Raw genomic sequence first — 5,961 nt, 5'->3', positions numbered from 1 at the left:
TTCCCGAAAGGGGGATCTGTAAATGATGGTATCCCTCATGAATTGTCTTCGGTTAAATATGCCTCCTTTGACCAAGCTGTGGACTTGGTGAGAGGGGCGGGGCCTTCGGCTTTACTTGCCAAGGTCGACATTGAGTCGGCTTTCAGGTTGTTGCCTGTTCACCCGACTTCGCACCGTTTGCTGGGCTGTTGTGTGGGGGGCTCGTATTATGTTGACTTATGTCTGCCTATGGGCTGCTCCATATCGTGCTCCTTTTTTGAGCATTTCAGTACTTTCCTTGAGTGGGTGGTATCAGAGCGGACAGGCTTGTCCTCGCTGGTACATTACCTGGACGACTTTTTGTTTGTAGGACCGGCGGGTTCTCCGGCTTGTAAGAGGCTGCAGGAGGTTTGTTGTCAGGTGGCCTTGGAATTTGGAGTGCCAATTGCACAGGAAAAATCGGAAGGGCCGGTTACGGCCCTTGATTTTCTGGGTATCACGATTGACTCCGTGAGAATGGAGTGCAGACTGCCATGCGATAAGGTGGCGGATCTGTTGGCGTTAATTGACCGCTGCTTGTCGGTAAGGAAGATTACGTTGCGGGAGCTTCAGTCTTTGGTAGGCAAATTCAATTTTGCGTGCCGAATCATCCCGATTGGGAGGGTTTTTTGCAGACGGTTGTCGCTAGCGACGGCGGGTGTGGTCAAGCCGCACCATTTTGTTCGGTTGTCTAAGGAACTGAAGGATGACTTAATAGTCTGGAGGCGTTTTTTGATGGGTTTCAACGGTTCTGCATTGTTTCAGGCACCTAGGTTGTCTAATGAAGAGTTGGGGCTGGTGACTGACTCCGCTGGTGGTTGTGGTTTTGGTGCGTATTTCTCGGGTCATTGGTGTGCGGACAGGTGGCCTGAGGATTGGTTTTCCTTGGGTCTGGTACAAAATCTAGTGTTCTTGGAACTTTTCCCCATTGTTGTCTCCTTGTTTGTCTGGGAGGATGAGTTGTGTAATCGGTCGGTGTTGTTTTCAACTGACAATATGGGGGTTTACGCTTTGAATACTTTGACTTCTTCTTCCTTGCCTGTTTTGCACTTGTTGCGTCTGTTGGTTCTGAAATGTTTGAGAATGAACGTGTGCATTAAGGCCAAGCATATTCCGGGGGTGTATAATTCTATAGCCGACTCCCTTTCTCGTTTTCAGTTTTGACGATTTCGGGAGTTGGCCCCCCGGGCAGACGTGACTGGTTGCCCGTGCCCGGTTTCCCTGTGGAGGCTTGGAGTAGAGGACTGGATAGACTGGTGAGGGCTTCCTTGGCTCCAGGTACTTGGGCTTCCTATGCTAGGGTGTGGAGGGACTGGGAGTCCAGGTTATTGGCATATGGTGTTGTTGAAGGGGGCTTGGAGCTTACGGGTTTCCTGCTGGACTGGATGAGGGAGTGGGAAGTTCAAAAACTGTCGGCTTCGGCGATGGATAAGCGGCTTGCTGCTTTGTCTTTTCGCTTTAAATTTTTGGGTGTTCAGGATGTGACAAGAGTTTTTTGGGTTCGCCAAGTACTTAAGGGTTTAAAGAGGGGCTCGGTGGGCCCCTCCCCTGATAGTAGGAGACCGATTACCTTTATGCTGTTGAAAAAGTTATATGGGATCTTGGAGGTTGTTTGTTCGTCGGTGTTCGAAATTTCATTGTTTAGAGCGGCCTATGTTTTGGCTTTCTTCGGGGCCTTCCGCATATCCGAGTTGGTCAGCAAAAACTTAAATTCTATGGGGGGTTTAGGTTTTGCGGATGTGTTTCTTTATGACGCCAGGGTGGAGATAATTTTGAGAAAGAGTAAAACAGACCAGCGAGGGAAGGGTAGGACGGTAGTCCTTTTTTCTAACGGTTTGGAGGTTTGTCCATGCCAGTGCTTGCGAGTGTACTTGGGTTGTCGGCCAGTAATTGGTGGGTCATTGTTGGTCCACCAGGATGGGAGACCTTTGTCGCAATTTCCATTTAGGGCAGTACTCAAAAAAGCTCTGGTTTGTTTGGGCCTGAATTCAGCTGATTTCGGGTCTCATTCGTTTCGTATTGGGGCGGCAACGGAGGCTTCCATGCAGGGGCTTTCGGAGGCTGAAATTAAGGGCATTGGTCGGTGGGGTTCTAAGCGTTTTCGCCTGTATGTTCGCCCTGAGTAGGGCTTTTTGAAGGGGTTTTTTGGGTGGTGTTTTCATTTGTTTTCTGTGTTTCAGGTTTGAAACGTTTGTGGCTGGTCGGTCATTCGTTTATTTATTGGGCCCGGAGAGCGGCTGCAGTGAAAATGGACGGTTTACAGTTGGGTATTCCTAAGTCCCAGTGTGAAGTGAAATGGTTCGGTGTCAGGGGGCTCAAATGGGACGGATTGTTGCCTTTGGTGATGGATTATTGCAGGCATTTTCAGCCTCCTACTATCTTATTGATCCACGCTGGGGGAAATGATCTGGGTTGTCTATCTCAGAGGGATTTGGTGAGAAAAATGAAGAGGGACATTGGGAGGTTGAGGGTGTTGTTTCCCTCAATGACTTTTATTTGGTCTGACATTCTACCACGGTTGGTGTGGAGGGCAGCCTGGGACCCTGTTCGGTTGGATAAGAGTAGGCGTAAAGTTAACAAGATCATGGGGGCCTTTGTTCGGAGGCTTGGGGGTTCGGTGGTACATCATTTAGACTTGGCTGAGGTTGGCGAGGGTGAGTTTTATATGCCGGACGGTGTTCACCTGAATGATTTTGGCCTGCAACTATTTATTCTTAATTTCAAGGAAGCGTTGTGTGCAGTTGGTGGTCTGGCGGGACTGGGCTGAGGTGTCAGGCCAGTCGGTGGCGGTGGTGCTAGCCCTAATTTACAGAATATTATGGCCAGTTGTCAAGTGTGGTGGTATGTTGAATTCCCATGGAGGGATTTTAAGATGGGGTTTTCTAAGGGCATGGGGTTCCTTAGAAAACTTAGATGGATTTTTCGTTTACGGGCCCAACCACTTGCACGGTTGGGTCCAGTTAAAGGAGTTACGGCCATAGTAAGATTGGAAGAAAACGCAGGAAGGACTAGCACCGCTGGGTGGTTTTTTTGTGTGGTGAAATGTTTACAGTTATTTGCACTTTATTGATTAAGTTATTAAAGTTTACAAAGTTATTTATTTGAATAAACGGCTGCGGCCAATTTATACCATTAACTAAGTCTGGTGCCTGTTATTTATGTTGGTTTCAAGAGTGGGTTTGGGTTGGTCTAAAGGGGCCGGAGCTTGACGACATAGAAGGTCAAGGGGCTCCTGGAGATTGCAAGGCATGGTCGGAAGGAGCCATGACCTGTGGAGGAAGAGGCCCTTATTTGAGGTAGGAGGGATTAGAGGAGGAATGAGGGGAGGTTTTAAAAGGTACATGCAGAGCGGGAAAACCAGCAGACTGTTTTTTGCATAGTAAGAGAGAACATCCCCCACCCGCCCGTCCCCGTATTAATATGGAGAGGAGTGTTTTTTATTTCTGTTTCAGGTTTTGTCGCAGTTGAAAGGCGGTGGTGCTAGCCCTAATTTACAGAATATTATGGCCAGTTGTCAAGTGTGGTGGTATGTTGAATTCCCATGGAGGGATTTTAAGATGGGGTTTTCTAAGGGCATGGGGTTCCTTAGAAAACTTAGATGGATTTTTCGTTTACGGGCCCAACCACTTGCACGGTTGGGTCCAGTTAAAGGAGTTGCGGCCATAGTAAGATTGGAAGAAAACGCAGGAAGGACTAGCACCGCTGGGTGGTTTTTTTGTGTGGTGAAATGTTTACAGTTATTTGCACTTTATTGATTAAGTTATTAAAGTTTACAAAGTTATTTATTTGAATAAACGGCTGCGGCCAATTTATACCATTAACTAAGTCTGGTGCCTGTTATTTATGTTGGTTTCAAGAGTGGGTTTGGGTTGGTCTAAAGGGGCCGGAGCTTGACGACATAGAAGGTCAAGTATGCTTTGCTTTCAACTGTGAAGAGGAGACTTTGAGCTGCAGGATAGACAGGTTAAGTGTTAATAAGAAAACTGTTGCTAAGATGACAAAAAAAAAAAGAAAAAGAATCTTCTCTGGGCTATTAAACACTAAAAAAGACTACTGATGAGTGGAAGAAGGTCTTATAGATTAATTAATCAAAATTTGGATGGTTCCTTGTATGAAACCAACTGTCAAACATGGAGGAAGAAGCGTGATGCTTTGGAGCTCTTTTGCTGGATCTAGAGTCAGCAACTTTAGTGCACAGAGTGAGCAGAACAGTGAACCAAAATGACTACCACTGTATTTTGCTGGAATAGGGCCCTCAATTCCGTCTGTATTTGTTTGGTAACTTTTGTTCTGTTTCTTAAAAATATTGTATCATTATTGTACTTTTATCCTTTGTACCCATGGATAGTGCTGCTGATTTTGTTGACGCTTTATTGTAAAGAAAGTATAATAATTATAATATAATCAAAATAACATCATGCAATGCCCTCTTGTACACGCCGAGGTGGTCAGACATACCTCAAACGTACCTCCAGGGAGTCCAGGCTATGTCAAAACTACCTTAGAAAAAGACAGCACAGTGTCCAGGGTTAAACCCCCATTGAGCTGCTTTGGGATAAACTGGACAGATGTACGAGAGTAAAGCAACCTGCACGTCCAGCACGTTTGTGGAAACTTCTGCAACTGTGTTGGGAAGAAACTTTATGAACAATATTTCATTTCCATTGTAGAAAAAATGCCCCGAGTGTGTTCAAATGTTATATTTGGAATTGGTGGCTTCTAGTAAAAGTTATCGCTGTTTTAGTGTTAACATTTTTCTCTGCACGTACATGTGAAGCATCGCTAGATATTCTCAGTGCACCAGCATTTTAAATACTGCAGCTGCTCATTTTCACCAGTGGGGCTTATGTCACCAATTAACAAATGTAGTCATTACTGATGGCACAAGCACCTTAGGCTCTCTGAGTAATTGCTGTGTTTAAAATGCTGATGCACGGAAACCGCTATAGCTTTTACTAGAAGCATCTTTGCTAATACATGTACTGTATATTGTAAATATGTAGATGTAATATATGTATGTTACAAACATGCTTCTACTAAACTGAACAGCACCCATGTTTATTCCAGTTTTGGCTGAAATGTTCCTCAGAATTCTGCTAAACATAAATATTCCACGTAGAAATGGACATTAAACCCAAAAGTGTTTTTCCTGATTCAGTCAGAGCCTGCAATTTTAAACAACTTTCCAATATACTTCTATGATCTAATTGGCTTTGTTCTCTTGCTATCCTTTATTTAAAAGCATACCTAGGTAGGTTCAGGAGCAGAAATGCACTACTGGGATCTAGCTGCTTATTGGTCGCTGCACATATATGCCTCTTGTCATTGGCTCACCTGAGTAGTGCATTACTGCTCCTTCAACAACATATACCAAAAACAAAGCAATGTTCTATCTGAATCATGAAAGAAAAAAATGGGTTTCATGTCCCTTTAAGTAGATACATTTTGGAGGCTGCTTTATAAACGATGTCATGTATGATCTTAGAGACCAGGATATCTCACTGCTATAATAACCAGAAGGTTATAAAAGAAACACTGCACTGGAGCTGTACAGTGCTGTACACACTAGGGAGGTACTAGCTGCACTTTTCACAGGCAGGACCTCGCCTTTGTTACAAGCGTATGTAACATTGTGGTTATGTAAGGGTGTCGGTCCTAATCCCTGCCATCTTCCCAGCCCTTACATTGTTTGGTGAGAAGACAGGTGTGAAGGGTGAGTGGGGAGCACTGTCAGCACAGGGGGCTAAGTGCAGGGGGTGATACCTAAATCATTACTGCAATGCTTAAAGGTGTGAGTAGCCATAACTTACATAGCTGCCCATTGTTTACTCTGTGCTCTACCCAGGTCAAGAAGAGAGATAAAGGGCAGAAAGGATTTAAAAAGCAGGAAAAAGTAGTAGAAATGCGTCACCAATCTATATTTTATGCCAATCTTCCTTAGTG

General features: G+C 44.9%; 1 protein-coding gene across 1 annotated transcript in view; it reads left to right on the top strand.

The window, feature by feature from the left end:
- Window positions 1-5,598: 5,598 nt before the first annotated feature.
- Window positions 5,599-5,961, top strand: part of LOC128641275 (flavin-containing monooxygenase 5) — a 111,184-nt gene continuing 110,821 nt past the window's right edge. Inside the window, exon 1 of the mRNA XM_053693869.1 lies at window positions 5,599-5,731. The gene's annotated coding sequence lies outside the window, so the exon portion shown is untranslated. The remainder of the gene's footprint in view (window positions 5,732-5,961) is intronic.

This window comes from Bombina bombina, chromosome 10 (assembly GCF_027579735.1).
Source record: "Bombina bombina isolate aBomBom1 chromosome 10, aBomBom1.pri, whole genome shotgun sequence".
In the NCBI taxonomy this organism is placed as follows: domain Eukaryota; kingdom Metazoa; phylum Chordata; class Amphibia; order Anura; family Bombinatoridae; genus Bombina; species Bombina bombina.
This window is presented reverse-complemented; position numbering and strand designations above follow the sequence as displayed.